We start from the raw sequence: 22,736 nt of genomic DNA, 5'->3' as shown, positions 1-22,736 counted from the left end.
AAAGATTTGCAAGTTATACACTGTCCACACTAGGGACTATATTTGTAGACAACGAAAATCTAAGGACGATAACTGTGTCCTCGGACCTACTATATGAATATTGCCTATTGGAATATCCATGGTTTAAATGAAGATACATTTCAGGATGATTTGTTTATTGAAAATGTTTGTAAATATATAGTTTGTTTTGCTGAAACTATGTTGAGAGAGTCTCCGGGAAATCTTCCAGGTTTTACATCTCCCTATTTAGTTAAGCCTACTGAGGCCAAAAAAAAGGGGGAGACCATTTGGTGGCAAGCTTGTATTTATAAAAGCCAAATTTAAAAATGTAATTTCTGAAATAAAACAGAACAACTTCTCAATATATGGTTAAAAATAGATGGAACTTTCCTCAATTTGGAGAGACATTTTTTTTATGTTTTACTTACAATGTAAATCAAACCAAATATTAATAAGATTATGTTTCTGAATTGACATTCACAAAAATGGAAAATGATATTTCTTTTTTTCTATCCAAAGGTGAGGTGATTTAAAGCGGTGGTTTTAATGCACGGCACAGGAGTGTTAAATGACTTTATTCAAAATGATGGTGTTAATGACAATTTTACAGACTGTCCAGTACCTGCAGATTATTACACCTGATTTACCCTTAATAGACAGAAATCAATTAGATCAAAAAAACAATTTACATGGGAATCTACTAGTTGATATCTGTAAGTCCTCTCAAGTAAGAATTGTGAACAGAAGATTTCTTGGTGACTCACTTGGCTACTTTACATTTTGTAATAGTAATGGTAAGAGCACAGTAGATTATTAATATGCTGACATCACAGAATTTATTTTATACCATCAATAACTTTATGGTAAAACCACCTACTGATCTATCAGATCATCGTTTAATAGCATTGAATATTTTTAATTTTAAACACCCTAAAGAAATAAAGAAGGAAGAACTATGGTCCCTTCCTGGTACTTTTAAATGGACCAATCAGAGCAAGGACATTTATATTGACGCTTTTTTAGAAGAAAACAGTGTAGAAGACATTCTATCTTTAAACAAACTAATTGACGATAATAGTTTAAATGATATTGATTTCTTAGCTACCAAAACTAATGAAATCTATTTAGAAGCTGTAAAAAAATCAGTTTCTTTCAAAGCAAATTTCAAAAAATCCATCATATATAGATATAAGAAGATGTGGTATGAGTGCCAATGAGACAACTCTCCATCCAAGTCAAAATTTATAAAAGTAAACCATTATAGGTCACAGTATGCAAAGACAAACAAAAAAGGTAAAACCTAAAAAAGTATGGATGTCAAATGATTGCTTACTCCTTAGAAAAGGAGTTCGCTCCCTAGGAAATAAATTAGCTAAAGCACCCAATAATAATGCATTAAGATTGACTTATTGCAACTGTAAAAGTGATTACAATAAACTTAAAAATAAACTATTAAAGGTTTGTTTTCAATCCTTGATAAAACAAATAAATGATATAAATCCAAAGAACACCATAGCATTAATAATTACAAAAATAAATGTGGATAGTGTCCACATGTGGACACAGATGATGCCCCCGCTTGCATATCATATAGTTATAAAGGGACATAACTGAAGAATGATAAAAGTGACACTACCCAAATTTGAACTTGATCTGAGTTTTGTGGTAATAAGCATTGTGTGTAAGTTTCATAACATTTGGTTGAGGCTAACTTAAGTAGAGAACAGAAACTAAAAATTCAGCAATTTTTCTATTTGTAAACACGCATAACTCTAGAACGGTTGTGTATAAGTTTTATAACATTTGGTTGAGACAAACTAAAGTTAGAGAACGGAAACGAAAAATTCAGCAATTTTTATGTTTATAGAGGGACATAACTCAAGAATGGTAAAAGTGTTGCCACCAAATTTCGTACTTAATCTGTATTATGTAGTAATAAGCATTGTGTATAAGTTTCATAACATTTGGTTGAGGCAAACTAAAGTTAGAAAACGGAAACAACAAATTTGTACTTGATCTTAGTTTTGTGGTAATGAATATTGTGTATAGGTTTCATAATGTTTGCTTGGGGCAAGCTTAAGTTACAGAATGGAAACTAAAAATTTTGCAATCTTTCGATTTATAAAGGGGCATAACTCAATAATGGTTAAAGTGACACTTCCCAAATTCAACTTGATCTGTCTTATCAGTGGAAGTCAAAATTAAACATTGCATTGGATAAAGCATTGATTGCAGTTGATTCAACTATAATCATGGAAAAAGGAAGATACTCCAATTTTAAAAATTACTTGATATTTAGAAGAAAATAAAGATTTTGCAATTTTTCCATTTATAAAGGGGCATAACTCTAGAACGGTTAAAGTGACGCCACCAAAATTGAAACTTCATCTGTGTTTTGTGGTAATAAGCATTGTGTATAAGTTTCATTACATTTAGTTGAGGCAAACTTAAGTTAGAGAACTGAAACTAAAACTTTTGCAATTTTTCCATTTATAAAGGGGCATTACTCTAGAACGGTTAAAGTGACGCCACCAAAATTCAAACTTGATCTGTGTTTTGTGGTAATAAGCATTATGTATAAGTTTCATAACATTTGGTAGAGGCAAACTCAAGTTGGAGAACGGAAACCAATTTTGGGACATACATATGTACGGACGGACGGACAAGGGTAAAACTTAATGCCCCCACCTCTATGGCGGGGCTTAAAAAAGAACAATAACTGTGAGCCTGCTATTTCTGCCAAAGAATGGGAGATTGACATTATAAAAATTTACTTGCTACAAGTGAAAACGATAAAACTGATACTAATCAAAATATAGAGAACAAAGACCATAAATGTACTAATACATCCCTTAATGTCTCTATTACATGTAAAGAAATCAAAAACAGTGCATTAAAAAGTTAAAAAAGGGAAAATCTGGAGTTCGTGATCTGATAATTAATGAGTTTCTAAAGGTAGGGTCAAACACTTTAGTTTTACTTCTGATAAAACTTTTTAATAAGATACTTAATTCAGAAAAATTTCCCAAAATTTGGAACATTTCTCTATTGACATCAATTTATAAATCTGGTGACCCATCTGATTGTGGGAATTATAGAGGTATAAGCATAACAAGCTGTCTTGATAAAGTATTTACCTCCATATTACAAAAAAGACTTAGTGATTTTCTTGGAACAAATAATTTATTATGTTAAAATCAAGTAGGTTTTAGAAAAAATTAAGGAACAGTAGATCATGTCTTTATTTTAAAAACAATAATAAACAAATATTTGTTTAAATGCAAAAAAACTATACGCGTGTTTTGTAGATTTTAAAAAGGCTGTTGTCTGCTCTATGGTTGGGTTGTTGTCTCTTTGACACATTCCCCATTTCCATTCTCATTTTTATTTTGACAGTGTCTGGAGATCAGCTCTATTCTTAAAATTACAAGATAAAGGAATCCAAGGCAAATTTTATAACATACTGCATGACATGTACTCTAATATGTTATATTCATGTAAATATCAGAATATGTTTACTAAGCCTTTTCTTGCTAATCAAGGAGTCAAACAAGGAGCCAGTTTAAGTCCTACTTTATTTAATTTATTTGTCGATGACATAGGAAAATACTTTGATACCAAATCAACTAGTGCAGTTAATTTACATGATCAAAATTTGAACCATTTATTGTATGCTGATGATTTATTATTGATATCTGAATCTGCAACTGGTCTCCAGAACTGTCTTGATTCTTTGCAAAAATAAAGTGCTGAATGGAAACTGTATGTGAACTTCAAAAAAACAAAAATTATAATTTTCTCTAAAAATAAGTAAATAAAGAAAATTTCTACTTTTATTACAGTTCTAATGCAATCGAAATCGTTGATTATTATAAATACTTAGCAGTTGATTTTCATAGCTTTGTAAAATTTATACAGGCAGTGTCAAGCCTCTCAGATAAAGCTAAAAAAGCATATTTTGCATTGGTATAAACTCCCATACAGTGAAAACTTGTCTGTTAAAACTTGTCTCAAGCTTTTTAACTCAATGATAGTTCCTATTCTAACTTATGGATCAGAAGTATGGATATCAGAATTCAAACCAAATTTTGAAGCATTAGACAAAAGTAAATTTGAAAAAACACAAAACTCCATATTTAAAAACATACTTGAGGTTCATGGAAAGTCTTCCGATCTAGCAGTGCGGTGCGAATTGGGTGCATTACCTATTAGAATTAAATGTTATCAACTTATGTATAAATACTATGTGCGTCTCAGTGATATTGGTGAACAGTCTGGTGGTCCACATGAAATTCTCAAGGCTGCTTTTGAAGTGGACAAAACTCTAACAAGTAGAGAAAATTCATGGTCTAATAAATTAACTGAATTATCAAAATATATTGGAATATCCTTAAACTAGCATTGTAATATTAATTTCAAACAGAAACTAGAAGATTTCTACAAAAACAAAATTATATTTGAACTTAATCTAAAATAAAAGATGAAAACTTTTATTTTTTAGTAAAATTTATACTAAATTTAAACAAGAAGAATATTTATAATTTAATGTTCCTAAATATCTCAGAAAAAAACTCACCAAATTAAGAATAAGTGCACACTCATTAGCAATGGAAACTGGTAGGTATGCAAGACCAATAATACCCTCTAATGAGAGATTTTGTAAATTTTGCACAGGACAAATTGAAAATGATATACATTTCTTGATTGAATGTTCTCATGATCAATATAACAAAATTAGATCTAAATATAAAATCAATGAAATAAATTCAAATAATTCGAATGAAAATTTTATCAAAATTTTAAATCCCAATTCTGAAAAAGAACTAATATCAATTTGTATGTATATTGAAGAAGCTCTTGATTTGAGAGACCACAATACTGTTTCATCGGATAATAATCCTTTATAGCTGCTTGTGCATATACACATATATCTTATATATAGGTGACTGTGTTTTTAAGTAAAATTATGAAAACTTATGTATATGTGTATGGTATCATGAAGAATTCTGAATGTTATGGTATCCATAGACCATATCTAGAATTGACTTATGACTTGTGGTTACATTGATCTTTATTTCATTTATAGTAGATGTTATTGTATATTATTGTCTGTACTTGGATCACGCCTCTATTGTGCTTTTTCCAATAAAATATTGAATTGAATTGAATATAACAAAATTCTTGGACATGTTTTAACCATATAATACCAGATAGATGTTTAGTTCATCTTCTTCAGTTTCAGAAAACCATCAACATACTGATGTTTACTTTCCGGCGCATACCTGGTAAAATTTTTTCAAATTTATGTATTTATAAATGCAGTTAAACATAGATTGTCAAATTTTTTGTATATTTGTTATATTATTATTCATTTTTACAATTTTTCTTTGTTTTTAGATTTTTCGTTTTTATGTAGTTTTTCTAATATTTCATTTTTTATTTTTATTTTTAATTTAAGATAAAAACATGATTGCCTGATTACTTCAGGTGTGGATAGGTATCAAGGAGCACATCGTGAGTGAGTGCATCCTTGAAAGTTTCTGTGGTGGTGTTTTTTGTTATGACTGAGGATAATTTGTTCCAGTCTTTAATGGTTTGACATAAGAAAGAAAATTTGTAGCTGTCTTTGTTACATTGGATTTGTCGGTAAGCATCTTTATTGGTGGATCTTGTGGTGGACTGACTCTTTAGTAATAAATTTTGCGATGGAATGGCAATATTTTCGTTTATAATTTTGTGGAACATTATTAGCCTTGTTCTTAGTGGGCGTTCTTGTAATGTTTGCCATTTCATGGTGTCTAGCATCTCAGACACACTGCTGGTATTGTGATGTCTGTTACATGCATAACTTGCCGCTCGTCTCTGTACTTTTTCTAATGATCTAATGTTTTCGCTTGTATAGGGGTCCCATACAGTACAGCAGTATTCTAATTTGGGTCTTATGATGGTTTGGTATGCTCTTTCTTTTATTTTTTGTGACTGGACTTCGAGATTTCTTCTGATAAAACATAAAGATTTATTTGCTTTAGCGGCTTTTTGTTGGATGTGGGTGTTCCTTTTTAGATCTGAAGAGATTGTGATACCTAAATATTTAGCATGTTTTACTGATTCTAAGATGTGCCCATACATGTTGTAGTAGAAGTGGATGGGAGTTCTTTTGGTTGTTATGTTCATGATGTTGCATTTGTCTGGGTGGAAAGACATGAGCCAAAAAATAAAAAAAATATATATACATTGAGGGGTTATACCTCATTTGAGGGGTTGTTCCCAACCTGTTTAAAAGAAAAGTGTTCATAAGAATTATATTTATAAAAAAGGTAACTATGTACCAAAATGCTGAAATTAAATAATGTGTCAACACGAAGTTACTGACTGCAAGAGAAAACTGCAACGATAAAATATTTCCATGTACAAACCTCTGCCAGGGAAGAAAAATGAAAAAAAAATAGTGTGTCACGTGACCAGTACGTGGGTCTACTCGAAAAGAATAGTAATTAAACTGGGGCGTGTTTTCAAGTTTTGTTCTTCGGTAGTGAGCCAGAAGAAGTCCATTTCTGTTTTTTGCATTGGGAAGATCTTCTGGCTCTCTTCTACCTCTTCCTTTTAAATAGGTAGTTTAGACGACAGAGGCACATAACAAACATGGCGTCGCTTAGTCTAAATGATATTAATAAATTTATGAATGCAGATATAATATTGAATCAGCCGTGTGAGCTGTGTGATAAACGTTTTTATGGTATGGCAGCCTTAGTAGGACATCCCTGTAGAGACGATAAGCTGTATAAATATAAGAACTACACGGACAATATATCAGTAAGGGGACGAATATTTGATATTGTGGGGAGGGGAGGGGGCAGGATGATTTTTTGCGGATTTTTTATTCATTTTAATCTGTCGCTATATAAGCATGCCTATCTTTTTCAGCTCTTACCAGGCAACCGTATTCATATTCAAAATACTCCTGTCACCCCCCACTCCCACTAAAAATATAAATCAAATGGTTTTCCCCTTATTTAACACTGTGACGAGTTTAAATTGATCGATTGTTGGTTGCTTTTTTTTAACGTCCAGTGACTAATATTTCATGCATGTCACAAAGTTTAGGAAAACACGAGTTTAAAAGTCAGGCATATATTATCAAAAGAAGGAGATGTTGTATGATTTCCAATTAGACAACTATCAACCGGAGTTCAAATGAAGTGGGTGTCAGCAATTATAGGCAACCGTACGGCCTTCAACAGTGACAAAAACCAATACAGTATAGTCGGCTATAAAAGGCGCCGACATGAAAAATGTGAAACAATTCAAACGAAAAAACTAAGTCCTAATTATATATAACAAAAATTTTTACAAAAAATCAAATATGAGTCGACAGACGTGAACCAACAACAACCACTGAATTACAGGCTCCTGGCTTGGGACAGGCTGTCGCACATAAAGAATGTGGCAGGGTTAAATATGTTTGGGAACGCGAATTGGAACAGTGATGTAACAGTACAACATAAGAACAAACTGTAAAAATCAGTTGCAATTGGATTAACTCAAAAGATCGGTACGAGAAAAAAAAAACTAACATTAAGACAATAAACACAAAGTACCGAAATACAAGCGTATTTGCAGTAACTGAAAGCTTGTTCAAAGCCAATTACAACTAACAAATACATCATATAAAAAAGAAGATTTGGTGTGATTGCCAATGAGACAACTCTCCACAAGAGACTAAATGACACAGAAATTAACAACTATAGGTCACCGTACGGCCTTCAACAATGAGCAAAGCCCATACCGCACAGTCTGACAGCTATAAAAGGCCCCGAAATGACAATGTAAAACAATTCAAACGAGAAAACTAACGGCCTAATTTATGTACAAAAAATGAACGAAAAACAAATATGTAACACATAAACAAACGACAACCACTGAATAACAGGCTCCTGACTTGGGACAGTCACATACATACAGAATGTGGCGGGGTTAAAAATGTTAGCGGGATCCCAACCCTTCCCCTAACCTGGGACAGTGGTGTAACAGTACAACATAAGAACGAACTATAAAAATCAGTTGAAAGAGGCTTAACTCATCAGATGGATAAAAATACAAATACTACAAATACAAGTGGACGTGGCCGGGTACTTGTACATCCAAACAACAAAAAGACACTAAGTACAGATCTGAGAGTACTCGCAATTACTGACAGCTAGTTCAAAGCCACTAACAACTAATAAAAAAAAATCATGCATCTATTATAAGACTTAATTATCAATCCGTACACATCCAACATCCAATGGATTTATTGTAAAGACGTCATAAACAGTCAGAGAAAAACATGACCTTGTGCAATGCCAAGATACAGGTATCGACAGATTGTAGATCCATGAATGTGTATATGTATTATATAACAATAATATTTAGTTTGCTTTTAATTTACTGATAAGAAAATCAATACTAGTACCAATAAAAAACAATATTTAATGATCTAATTACAGTGTTGAATTGGTAACCTTTCAGAATAAGTTTATTTAAAGGATCGATAAGTTTACCAGGATCGTTTCTAAATTTCCGGACACGGTAAACAATATTGCCGTAAAAATGAGGATGTGCAGTCCCGTTTGAAATAAGTTTTCTACAGGTACAACCAAACTTCAAAACCAAATCTTTATATCTGTGGAAGAATTTAGTAAAGGTTTTAAGTAATTTGTGGTAACGAAATCCCTGGCTTAATAATTTACCAGTAATACATAGATTACGTTCGTTAAAATCAAAAACGTCACATCAGACTAGGGCATAGCGAACGAGTTGTGAAATATAAACACCGTAAGATGGCGCCAAAGGAACATCACCATCCAAAAAGGGAAAATTAACAATAGGGAACGAAAAAGGGGTCCCGGTAAAGTGAGAAACGGAACAGAAACGAAACAGAGCGAAACGAAACGAAACAGAGCGAAACGAAACGAAACATGGCGAAACGAAACGAAACGAAACACAGCGAAACGAAACGAAACGAAACGAAACATGTAAATTGAGAAACGAAACACTACGAAACGAAACAAAATCTGTATTTTGAGGAACGACATATAGAAAATCTTCCTGACGAGATATGTGCATAGCCGAAGACACCGAATATTCCATTCAACTCTAAAAAAATTACTCGTCATTTACATTGGTATCTTCGTGCATTAGTTGCAATTAGTCAACTTGTTTTGTTAAATGTGAGGCTTAGGTGCGCCAGCTATGCTACAGAGCCTGTTCTAATATCAAGGCTTCTTGTCACGTGCAACAATGAGGGAACATTGAAATTAGAATAGCTGTTACTGGGGATCGTCTGAATATCAGCCTCAAACAAAATTGGCCATTCTTACCTTTGTGACTAGGATTTTTATGTACCGCCTACGGTAGTGGGGCATAATCTTTTCTGGTCTGTGCTGCCGTCCGTCAGTCCGTCCGTCCAATACTAGGTTTATTCTGTCTGTTAAGATAGATTAAATTACAATAGAGTTGTGTTCATGTCAACTTAAAACACATGTTCATTATGACATGTTCTTTTTGAAATGTATGCCAAATTAGAAATTTGAACCATAATTTGCGATTCAATGAACATGCAAATTTGATATTTTAAGCGAGTCATACTGTCCTATGGATACTTAACACATGACATGAGTAAAATCTCTTTGTTCTTACTGTGCTGTAATCTGGATAATGCACAGCAAAGGTGTGCATTTACTACCTCAGATATACTGCACAGTTCAAAAGTACTCTTACCTTTAGGGGCGGACCCTCGATTTTGAAAGGAGTGTAATTCCATATAAAATTTAAAAAATATCACCGAGTGTACATGTAGCGAATATAAAAAAGAAGATGTGATATGATTGCCAATGAGGCAACTCTCCACAAGTGACCAAATGACATAGTAATTAACAACTATAGGTCACCGTACGGCCTTCAACAATAAGCAAAGCCCATATTGCATAGTCAGCTATAAAAGGCCCCGAAATGACGTACAAATGTAAAACAATTCAAACGAGAAAACTAACGGCCTAATTTATATACAAAAAATGAACGAAAAACAAATATGTAACACTTCAACAATTGACAACCACTGAATTACAGGCTCCTGACTGTGGTAACGAAATCCCTGGCTGAATAATTTACAAGTAATACATAGATTACGTTCGTTAAAATCCAAAAACGTCACAACAGACACGGGCATAGCGAACGAGTTGTGAAATTCAAACACCATAAGATGGTGCCAATGGAACATCACCATCCAAAAAGGGAAAAATAACAATCGGGAACGAAAAATCGTCCCTTTTGTCGTAAATTTCGGCAGTATATTTAGAAAATTCTTGATTTTTTAACGAAAAAATATCATCAAGATAAAGGTAAGTGTTGTTGAATTTATCAGTTAAATGCAATTTTGACGGGTCTTTACTTAGTGTGGTCATAAACTATGATTCATAACAGTACAAAAACAAGTCTGTTATTAAAGGGGCGCAATTAGTGCCCATTGAAATACCTACAACCTGTCGATAAACTTTGTTGCCAAAACGTACATAAATATTATCAAGGGGAAATGAACAGCGTTAAATCATCTCATCCCACCTCCAGTAAGTATATCTAGCATATTTACCTTTCACATTAAAGAAGAAGGTTTTAAATGAATTGCAGCAAATATATTTGCATTCGGATTTACCAAACGACCATTTAATTAAATAAGAAAACTTTTGTTTGATAAGATTGTGTGGAGGTGTAGTGTAAAGAGTAGAAAAGTCAAAACTGTCAACAGAATTCAAAAGACCATCAAAAACATCTAATTTATTAAAATCATCCATTTTTTTTCACTCCAAAATAGATGATTTTATGCTAAAACATGATATGTTTTCCACTCAAAGGGTGGGACATAAAATATTTTATAATATTTTGTGTACAATGTACATCTGAAATCAGTGTTTCCCAGTCAAACCAGATAATAATATTTTTTTTGTAATATCTGCCGAAAAAGAAATGTATTTTAGAATATCCAAATAAATAAAATCTGATTTGGATTATAGTTTCGTGCTCAATGGAATTAATTACGACTATTTAGATATGTATGCCTTTTGAGTTTTGGGATCGAATTTAATGAGGAACATATTCAAGTTTGTATCAAAGCAGGTTTGGGGGATAAGCTACAGATCAATCAGATTTTGTTTAGAAGCGACATGTCTTTAAAATTGATACAGTAAAAAAAATGGAGGGAGGGTAAGTTAAAGATTGAAAAATGTAACATTATTTTCTGTTTGCATATTAATATTTTTAATTTAGGTACATCTCCACATGGGAAGGTCGACTATTCATATGTATTATATATTGATAGAAACAAGTGTCTGTGTACATCTCTCTTTGGTTCATCTTCCTAGAATTATTGAGGGAAAGAAAGACAATAAATCTATACACAATAACCAGTTTAGTTATGATTTTTCATGCACCGATTCAAAAGTACACTCAACGGAACTAAAACTGTATGAAATGTAGGTTACACGTCAATAAGACAGCAACCAAACGACAAGAACAAACTAAGGACATCTAGAAGGCAACTTATAGTATAATTTAAACAATAGATAGGTGTCTACACAATATGTCCATTTCTAATTCGTCACTATAACATATTCTAGTTTGTATTCGTTTCTTCTTTGTTTTTAAGTTTCAAAGATTTTTTATTATGGCAGTCCATGACCATGATAACATTCTTCTTCTTTCATTTTGTTGCAAATCAGGCAAGACATAATCTCGTTTAATACAAGTTCAATTCATATAAACCTTTTAAACTAATTACAACAGGTACCATCGACTTCAACTGTATGGAGATGCCGTATGTACTTCGTAACTTATCTTTTGAAAATGTGGTTGATACTATTCCTAGTAACACGCGTCTGTCAAGATAAATGGCGAATAACAAAACACAATATTCGGTACCGTAAGTTTAAAAAAGAAAGTAGAACATGACGAGTTGAACATACAATATTGTATGAATAAAAGGAGAAAAGTGACTGTGCTCCAGTACCACTTTAGATCACAAAGTCACGATTAAAAATTGCCTCGGGTCACCAGGTCACTTTTAAGCAAACTATTCAGTTCTAAACTGATTTGATTCTCGGTTTAAACATTTTAAAGGTCACATGTACTTTCAAAAGAGACGTCAGGTCGCAACGTGGTCAATCCCCCCTTTGACGTCCCAGGTCGGACTTGACAATGTTGTAGCCACATATAGGGTGAATGCATCCAACTTAAACATTTGGATCCTACTACCTAAAGTTATGTATGGCAAAGTGTCCATACCATTTACATATTTTGGCTATGGTTATTTCACTTGGGATATGTACATGTAAGTGTTTCATTCATGAATCAAATACCTTTCTTGGTACAAACTCATAAACAATAAATTATAAAAACCTATTGCAGATTATTGCATATACAATGATATTAACAGACGTGATCGAATGAAAAGTTATACATACTAATATATCATAATATTATTAATGATAACAATGTGTGGGACTATAAAGCACAGAAAAATACAAAGCACAATAAAACTGGTATGTAATGCGTTCTTTCTAGTGCGGCAATCAGTGGAGTTAATCCCAGTGTGTAATGTGTGTTCGAATAAACCGTTAATCACACGTTCTCTTTGGATTAAACGAGATCTTTTGTATACATATATGAAAAAAAAGCAGAGACAGATCCAGAGTTTAAGGAAAGGGGGAGGCATAATTGTCCAAAAAGATAATCAATCCACCAATGTTGTTTTTTTGACGATTTTTAAGCAAACGATTAGATGATATCAATCAAAAGGGCCCTCTAAACCCACATTGATCTTCGGCTATATCAGGAAGATTTTCTATAGGTCGTTCCTCAAAATACAGATTTTGTTTCGTTTCGTTGTGTTTCGTTTCTCAATTTACATGTTTCGTTTCGTTTCGTCGTGTTTCGTTTCGTTTCGCTGTGTTTCGTTTCGCAATGTTTCGTTTCGTTTCGCTCTGTTTCGTTTCTGTTCCGTTTCTCACTTTACCGGGACCCACGAAAAATCGCCCCTTTTGTCGTAAATTTTAGTGTGGAATTTCCCGTGTAAAACCGAAATATCTAAATCTAGGAAAGGACAGTTGTTACCGTTTAAATTTGATTTATTTAAAGTAAGTTCCTTTGGGTAAATTTCGGCAGTATATTGAGAAAATTCTTGATTATTTAACGAAAAAATATCATCAAGATAACGGTAAGTGTTGTTGAATTTATCAATTAAATGCAATTTAGACGGGTCTTTACTGAGTTTGGTCATAAACTGTGATTCATAACAGTGCAAAAATAAGTCTGCTATTAAAGGGGCGCAATTAGTGCCCATAGGAATACCTACAACCTGTCGATAAACTTTGCTGCCGAAACGTACATAAATATTATCAAGGAGAAAATTAACAGCTTCAATCATCTCATCACACCTCCAGTAAGTATATCTGGCATATTTACCTTTCTCATTAGAGAAGAAGGCTTTAAATGAGCTATAAATGTTCTCCCAGACGAGAGAGGACAATCATTACACAACCAACGGATTTAGTCATAAGCAGTATGAGAAACGCCATAACCTTATATAGATATAGGAAGATGTGGTATGAGTGCCAATGAGACAACTCTCCATCCAAGTAACAATTTATAAAAGTAAACCATTATAGGTCAAGGTACGGCCTTCAACACGGAGCATTGGCTCACCCCGAACAGCAAGCTATAAAGGGCCCCAAAAAATTACTAGTGTAAAACCATTCAAACGGGAAAACCAACGGTCTAATCTATATAAAAACGAGAAACGAGAAACACGTATGAACTACATAAACAGACGACAACTACTGTACATCAGATTCCTGACTTAGGACAGGTGCAAACATTTGTATACCTTGTATACATATACAATTAAGGTTCTCGATAAGTGGTGGTCCGAAGGTTTCGATCATCGAAATTTTGCAAGGAACGGCACAATTTTCGCATTTTGCAATAGAAATAATAGTTAGGACCAGCAGATTTTCTTCAAGGACCACCAGGGAATAAAGATTTTGAGAACTCTGCGATATCTGTCATATACAACAATAATCCAGCTTTGTTACTTGATAGGCAAGATATCCTTTTAGATCATATATTATATACCAGACAAACATTGACAAATTCTTGTACACTGGTTTAAGATTATTCCTGAAAATTAAATGGTCGGAGCTTTAAGCCGGATTTGTTTAGCTAAATCAAGTTAGAAAAGCATAAAGAAAAAATGTCACGAACGCATGCAGCGATTTCTTCCAACCAATTTTCTTTGTTCTTTACATTGATAATACAATTACACCAATGCCAAAACAGAGAACACTATTATTGTCATGTCTACCGAATGAACTGACGTAACTAAATTTTCTAATAAATCATCGTAAACTTCGTTTATGTCATAAAAAAAGTCTGCTATATTCGACGGTAAATTGAATTTTTGTTTTATTGCTTCTTCTATAGAATATCTCCAGAAGAGGTCCAGATTCATTTTTTTGAACTATTCATCAGAAGACATTCTAGAGATGTACAGAAGAGACCAATAAAACACGCCCTTGTACTTAATCGTGTGTCACGTGCCGGTTGACACGCGCTAATTAACAAGTCTTTAACTTCAAAATCAAAATATCTATTGATACTAAATTTCATATTTATTGTTTATATGCTTATATCTTAATTTATTCATGTTATTTGTGCTCCTAAAACATCGTTCAAGTGTCCTTAGTGCAAAAACGTTGTTCTTAATGCACTATGAAGACTTAGTCCTTTGCGGTATTTCTTTCTACACACCGCTATGCGGAGTTGTTATTTTTTTATAAAGATATTTAGTAAAACAAAATAATTTTTGGTAAAGATAATTTCCTGTAAAAAATGACGGTCTTGTAATCGGCGAGGGACGTTTGCGCTTTTTCATAGGACATTCGCGCTTTTTTAATGGACTTTTGCGCTTCAATTCATAGGACATTTGCGCTTTTTAAATATGGACATTTGCGATTTTTGTATAGGACATTTGCGCTTTTACAATATTTTCTGTATGGATAAAAGTTAAACAGTAATTCCATTGCAAATTCGTGTTTAAAAGTCATGTCATAGCACATTGATATATAGAGATTAATACATGGCCTTTTCCATATCGGCCCGGGTATCATCCCGAGACCCCCATATCAGCCAGAGACGTAGTCGAGGTGCTGATATTGGTCGAGGGATGATACCAGGGCCGATACGGAAAAGGCCATGTATTAATCTCTGTATCATATACTTCCGAAAATAAAAGAAGATTAACACAGGAAGCTGATATGGATTTTCTGCCCGGGCCGATACGGCCATATCAGCCCGGATAGTGACGTCATTGTACTGATACGGGGTTATCAGACCGGGTGTGCAAATACGACTTGTTTTCTTCCGGTCGTTACACATATGCAAAAAGCACTGTATTAGGCATGAAGTATATGATAAAGTTATATATACCTAAAAGTAATTATTATAAAGTTTAGTTATCACAGGTCAGTTTTTGCTTGATATCTGAAGCCCATATTTAAGTCTCTATATCTTATAATTCTTGACTGAGATGCCTGTTCATCAATACATGGAAGTAATATTTAAATATTACTTCCATGATCAATATAACGAATTTTAATGTAAATATAAATCAATTGCTTTAAAAAAGCAATTGTAAACGGTCTTTCCCCTCTGAAAACATGATTGGTTGGTTTGATTTGTTTGTTTGTTTGTTTGTTCAATGCATGTTTTAACGTCTACCAGTCAATTGTTCACATTACAAGGAGAGAGAAAGAAAAAAAAACCACAAGTAATAGAAAGAAACAGGTTTAATAGCCCCCCCCCCCCTAAATAAAAAGAGGGGAGGGACCCCAAGTCCTCATTTTCAGACAAGAGTCCATATTATTGTGTTGGTTAAGTTTCTATATTTAGTTTGGAAAGTTTTTATTCTATTTTAGGTCCCGCGCGCGTCTTTGTCTCGCGCCAGATTGTGGCGTCACGTGACGACGCTTTATAATAGCGAAAACTTAGCATTTTTATTTCTTTTTAGGTGGAGACGTTGGACAGACAACATGTATAGCGACGGAATGCACACAATGTATTTCTTTTGTCATTGTAGGTAATTGACGTTTCGATCACAGTTCACGAGCAGTGCATGCTTTGGATTTAATTGATCCTGTGTAACTTTAAAACACGTTTATCGATTATTTTCATACAATGTACATTTTTCAGCAGCAGTTTGTAACACAGATTTGTATTTCAATCTAGGAGCGGACATTTTATTGTAGGATTTCACTGAGATTTACGGAACTAGCAAGCGATTTTTACGGCATTGCAATTTCTTTTCTCTAGGAAAATTCTTGAGAGATATCTGCACCACGTTGTTTTATGAAGATTCAATACATGTATACCCTGCTGACTGCAAAATTTGGGGTCAATTGGACATGTAGTTTCTGAGAACATCTGATAACAAGCATGTGGATTTTTTTTTTTCAGAAGAGATGTAAATACAATATTAAACACATGAGACGGAAACATGCATACAATGAACGATTGATTGGTTGGTTGGTTGGTTTATTGATTGATTGATTGATTAATTGATTTATTGAATTGGTTGGTTGATTGATTTGTTGATTGGTTGGTTGGTTGGTTGATTAAACACATGGGGTAGGGTCTCTTGAAACAAGCGAAAAAAAGAAACAAAGGAAATCTTGGACCCCGTATTAAACACATGAGACGGAAACATGCATACAATGAATGATTGGTTGGTTGGTTGGTTGGTTGGTTGGTTGGTTGGTTGATTGATTGATTGATTGATTTATTTAACATGTGGGATATGGTCTCTTGAAACAAGCGAAAAGATCTTGGACCCCATATTAAACACATGAGACGGAAACATGCAGGCATGCAATGATTGATTGGTTGGTTGGTTGGTTGGTTGGTTGGTTGGTTGGTTGGTTGGTTGGTTGGTTAGTTGATTAACACAGAGAACGGATCCACTTGGATCCTGCAAAAACGGAATTGAAAGCCTAGATACTATATATCTAAACACATGGGATTTATCTTTTGAGAGACCACTTAACAAGTAGTAAGGTTAAAGGTCAATGTCAACCTACAAAAGCATTAAAACACAATCAAACTCTTTGAATAGTGCCAAAAACACATAATTTGCCTCTTTGTACATGACCTTGACCCCAATTTCAAGGTCATGAAACAAGGACCTTAAATCAAAACACTCTAGGTCTCTACTATATATTGTTAATGAGTTATATTACCATACAGTTAATATTAGATATAAAAGGGGCGAAAACTCCCATTAAATGTCTATGTACCCTTTCAACTAAAATTTACGTGTTACGACATGTCGCAACTAACAATTCTGTAAAAATATGTTGTCGATAACATATCTTGTTTGAAAAGTGGTGAAAAAAGCCAAAATCCTAATTCAGAAATGACCTTGACCTTTGACCTTGACCCTATTTTCTATTTTTTTGGACCAAGGACCTCAAATCAAATGACCCTAGGTCCCTATCACTTATGGTTTACCAATTACAATTACATTTTACTTATTTTAAATACAGAAGGGGAAATAACTCTCATATGGAGTCTCCGGACCGCTTCGGTCAAAATTATTCTTAAGATCCTGAGGATATAAGGAGCAAATTGGTGAAATAATTTTGTCATAATCTTTTAAGGTTGCGAAGGAGATTTGTACACAAGAAAAACCGTGTTTGGGGAGATAACTCTTACAATAAAAAGTGTTCGGCTTGACAGGGTCAGTTTCAAAATCGTAATAACTGTTCGATATCATATGCAAAAAATCTAAGCGACATCTTGCGAAACAAAAAAGCACCGTCAGAAAAAAGTGGCGGAAGAAGAAAAAAAAAATAATAATTAAAAACCAATTGTTCAAAGAACAATTGAAGGTCTTTCCACATCAATTTTCTAAATAATTTATGAGAAGCTAATTCTGGTTTACTCAAAGCTACTATTGGCGTCCAATCATAGGTTTCTTTATACTGAATCAATAAACATATGGTTTCTATAGACTTTTGTCTGAAATAAGGGAGATAATTGTCAACATCCGGTTTAGAAAATGTCACTTCCGGTCTCATATGATAGCTTTATTTACGCTGATTCCAAAAATATGTGGTTTATATATACTTTTGCTTGTAAAAAGGGAGATAATTGGCTACTTCCGGTTTAGAAAATGTCACTTTCGGTCTCATATGATAGCTTCATTTACACTGATTCCAAAAATATATGGTTTATATATACTTATGTCTGTAATAAGGGAGATAATATGCTACTTCCGGTCTCAAATGATAGATTAATGTATGACCATTCAAAAAATATATGGTTTCTATGTACTTCTACATGATTTAAGTGCAAAAATGATTACTTCCGGTTCACTCAAGGTCACTTCCGGTTGACCTTTTTACAAGGTCATATGTCACCCAACATTTTGCAAAAGATCTTATGGCTTTATCATGTACCAAGTTGGAGTAATAATCAATTAACCTTAAATTGAATCATTTCAGGGACAATAACTCATATAAGATATCATTGGATTATTTCAGACCAAATGTATCATATTTTAATCACAATTAAGCAAACATTTTGCACTAGTTCTTTAATTTGTAATTTTAAAAGTGACAGATAGATCAAATAACAAGGAAAAGTCAAAATTTAGAATATGACCTTGACCTTTGACCTTGGCCTCAATTTCATTTAAATGAACCAAGGAACTCAAATCAATATACCTTAGGTCTCTATCACTTACCATTCATGCTATACATTTATATATCCCTTATGTCAAATACAGAAGGGGAAATAACTCTCATATGGAGTTTACGTATCGCTTCGGTCAAAATTGGACAAAACATCCTGAGGATATAACGAGCAATTTGGTAAAATAAATTTGTCGCTTTCTTTTACGGTTACGGAGGAGATGCGTGCACAAGGAAAACAGTGTTCGGGGAGATAACTCCTACAAAGAAAATTATTTGGTTTCGCAGGGTCAATTTCAAAGGCGCATAAACTTTTCGATATCATATACCAAATATCTAAGCAACATATTGCGAAACAAATATTTATCGCAAGAACAAAATTAGGCGGAAGAAAAAAAAAAAAAAAATAATCAGAAGAAAACCAATAGGTCTTTCCACAGAAAAGTGGAAAGACCTAATAATAATCAGAACAAATACAATAGGTCTTTCCACAGAAAAGTGGAAAGACCTAATAATAATAATAATAATAATCAGAACAAATACAATAGGTCTTTCCACCAAAAAGTGGAAAGACCTAATAATCAGAAGAAAACCAATAGGTCTTTCCACAGAAAAGTGGAAAGACCTAATAATAATAATCAGAAGAAAACCAATAGGTCTTTCCACAGAAAAGTGGAAAGACCTAATTAAGCGACTGTTGTTCCATCGTGGCATATGCATTTTGTCCTCTTTACTTTCTCTTTAACTTTAAACTCTTATTTAAGACTGTGTCAATGTGAACTAAGACCCCGTTCACATTAGGACATTTTTATCGGTTTAAATTAGTAGATCGGTTCACATTAGATCGGTTTAAGGGCTAATATGAACGCTTTCAATCGATCTTCAATCGGTCTAAACTAAAACACCAAAAGAGGTAGTGTAGTTTGAATAAATCTAAATAGAACCGATCTAACTTTAAATGTGAACGCATATATCGATCTACATTAGTACGATTGAATCGAAAATATTGTATACGCATGTATAGCGGCAAAACTACATGTGTTTTTTCAAAATGGAGGATCAGAATAAAAGGGCTGAAGCTTGGACCCATGAAGAAACGGTCCTATTAATTGAACTCTGGGGAGATAAAAGAATCCAAAATGAATTAGAAAATACCCCAAGACGTAATTTGGAAGTTTTTCGGAGAATTTGTACGGATATGAAGGGTCGAATTTTAGACTTCAGTCGATCACCCCAGGACTGTAGAGGGAGGATTAATAGATTAAAAACAAAGTATTTCCAAGTAAAAAGACAGAATAAAAAGTCTGGAGGAAAAAGAACATCGTTCCCGTACCACGAGAGGATGGACACCATACTAGGGACACGACCTTCTGTGACTCCTGTCGCACTATCAGACTCATTAAATTCCCTGGATGACGAGAGTGATACTGACGGGGGAAATGATCCCTAATAAACAATTGCAGGTTTGTGTATTTATTTTGCCTTTTTTTTGCATTTTTAAAAACGCGTATTCGAAATATCAATACATTTTTTCACTTATCCTCGGTGATAATATTATTACATTGTAATTCATAAAAAACAATTTTTCTGTGTATCCCGTTAATAATTTCATAAACATATGTTATGGAATTTATGTGTATGTAGATCACATTAAACAACAGAAGCGGATTGAAAGGGGGTACCCGGACCCGGACCCCATTAAAGAACTACATATATACTAGATACGCATCTGAACATATAAATAAAATAAATATTAAACAACTTCAAAAGGGCTAACAGTGGTAATCGTTTGTTGATGTGTTTCATATTTGTTTTTCGTTCATTTTTTTGTTCTTAAATTAGACCGTTAGTTTTCTCGTTTGAATTGTTTTATATTTGTCATTTGGGGGCCTTTTATAGCTGACAATGCGGTATGTGCTTTGCTCATTGTTGAATGCCGTACGGTGACCTATAGTTGTTAATTTCTGTGTCATTTGGTCTCTTGTGGAGAATTGTCTCATTGGGAATCATACCACATCTTATTTATGTATAGAAGGCATCACATAACTTTTTTTTAACTAGCCTTTCAAGATGTCATAATCATTTTGGCTAGGGGCTTACAGTTACTTCTAATGAATGAACACACTTCGTATTCCATATAAAATGAATTGAAACTTTATATATTTAGACACAGAACTTGTAGACGAAGATGACACAAGTGACATGCCCAGGCAACCTGAGAGTCAACCAAGATCAGAAACCCCTTAACCATCAAGACCTGGAACTCCAGCACCATTCAGACCAGGGTCTTCAGGAATGCAAACAAGCAGAGGTGAAATATATTACTATAATTATAAAGAAAAGATATGGTCTATTCGTCCTTGAGACAAAAAAAATTACAGGGAAAATCGCAAAAAGCAAAGAAACAGCGCTTTAATTGTTGTTCTTCATTTAACTGACTAACACGCGGAGCAAAAACTCTCACTTCACTCTAAATATAATGCCAATATATTAAAAAAGAGATCTGACATAATAATTATATGCTGTGATAATATAGCCCGACAAACATTCTTGCGCATATTTTGTTTTGAACCTTTTTATATTCATTTTTTTAAAAAGTTAAAAATTCATTCTTGAGATAATGTAATCTAAACTACGTTTGCATACTAGCACATTTTATATGATTTCACTCTATTGTAATTTCTAGGAACAAGAATGAAAACAACAAAACGAAAAAAAAACAAGACCCAGCTGAAACTATGCAGCAATTTTTGGAAATGGAGAAAACATCAGAAAAACAATTTTGGGAGTTTGAGGAAAAACGTTTAAAATTAGACACAGAGCAGGAAGAAAAAAGAAGAAGGGAAGAGGCAAATAGAGAAGATAGACAAAGGAATGCTCACAGACAATTCATGGCAAATCTTATGCAAATGCAGATGAATATAATGAGAATGCAACAAGCTCCACCTCCGCCTATTAATTTAAGTCACCAGTATCAACCACACTACACTGAAAAGGAACAAGCTCCACCACCGCCTCCGCAGATCAATACAAGTCCTCCGAATCAACAACATTTTACTGAAATGCAGCCAATGCAAGCGTCAAATATGGGCAATTATCAGACATCTGATGTTTTAAAGAATGTGAGAACTCAAATGGAATTCTGATGTTCATAGGAAGGCAATTATTAAACTTATTTAAAAAGAACAACTAATACTGATGTTTTCCTAAGATTATTGTTAATAACGAAATTCTTGTGCATTTCACTTTCTGGAAAAAATATGATTAAAAATAATTGATTAATGTTTGATCGAGTTCATTATAGATCAGTGACAAATATTTGACGTTAAGTTTATTGATAGCTAGAACTAATAGATGACATAGGAGCTTTGAATACAACTACTTTCAATAATTGTTTGTTTTAATTGTCCTTGAGCCAGTTGGTTATGGCTTTTCGTATTTGTTTAGCATCAGTATTTGCATTGTCGTCATTTCGATTTGCTGGCACATTAACATTGTTGTAGATATCTTCAAGCCAATTTTCATTAAAAAAGTCTCCGTGCACTTCACAAATGTTATGTCAAGTGCAACAGGCTTTAGCAATCCCCGACACACTGTACAGTTCATTGTCCAATCTTTTTATGAGACAACGCCATCTACCTTTAAGTCTACCAAAAGCACATTCGACGGTCATTCTAGCTCTACTTTTAAAAACGATAGTTGAAAACCTTTTGTTCCTGGGATAAATTGCTTCCAGGATATGCTTTCATCAGCCATGTTAGTAACGGATAGACAGGATCACCAATTATAAAAGGTGGTACTTCAACATTGTCTAAATTTTCAGTCCAATTGGGTAATAGCTCACCAGCACTTGCTTTTAGAAACACCGATGATTCACGAAGAACATGCGCATCATGATGCTTCCCTGCATGTCCACGTGACATTTATGTTAGTAAATCTATAGTTATAATCTACAACAGC

The sequence above is a fragment of the Mytilus californianus genome, unplaced genomic scaffold (assembly GCF_021869535.1).
Source record: "Mytilus californianus isolate M0D057914Y unplaced genomic scaffold, xbMytCali1.0.p SCAF_3, whole genome shotgun sequence".
Classification (NCBI taxonomy): Eukaryota; Metazoa; Mollusca; class Bivalvia; order Mytilida; family Mytilidae; genus Mytilus; species Mytilus californianus.
The sequence above is the reverse complement of the archived record's forward strand: the minus strand, read 5'-3'. Positions refer to the sequence as shown.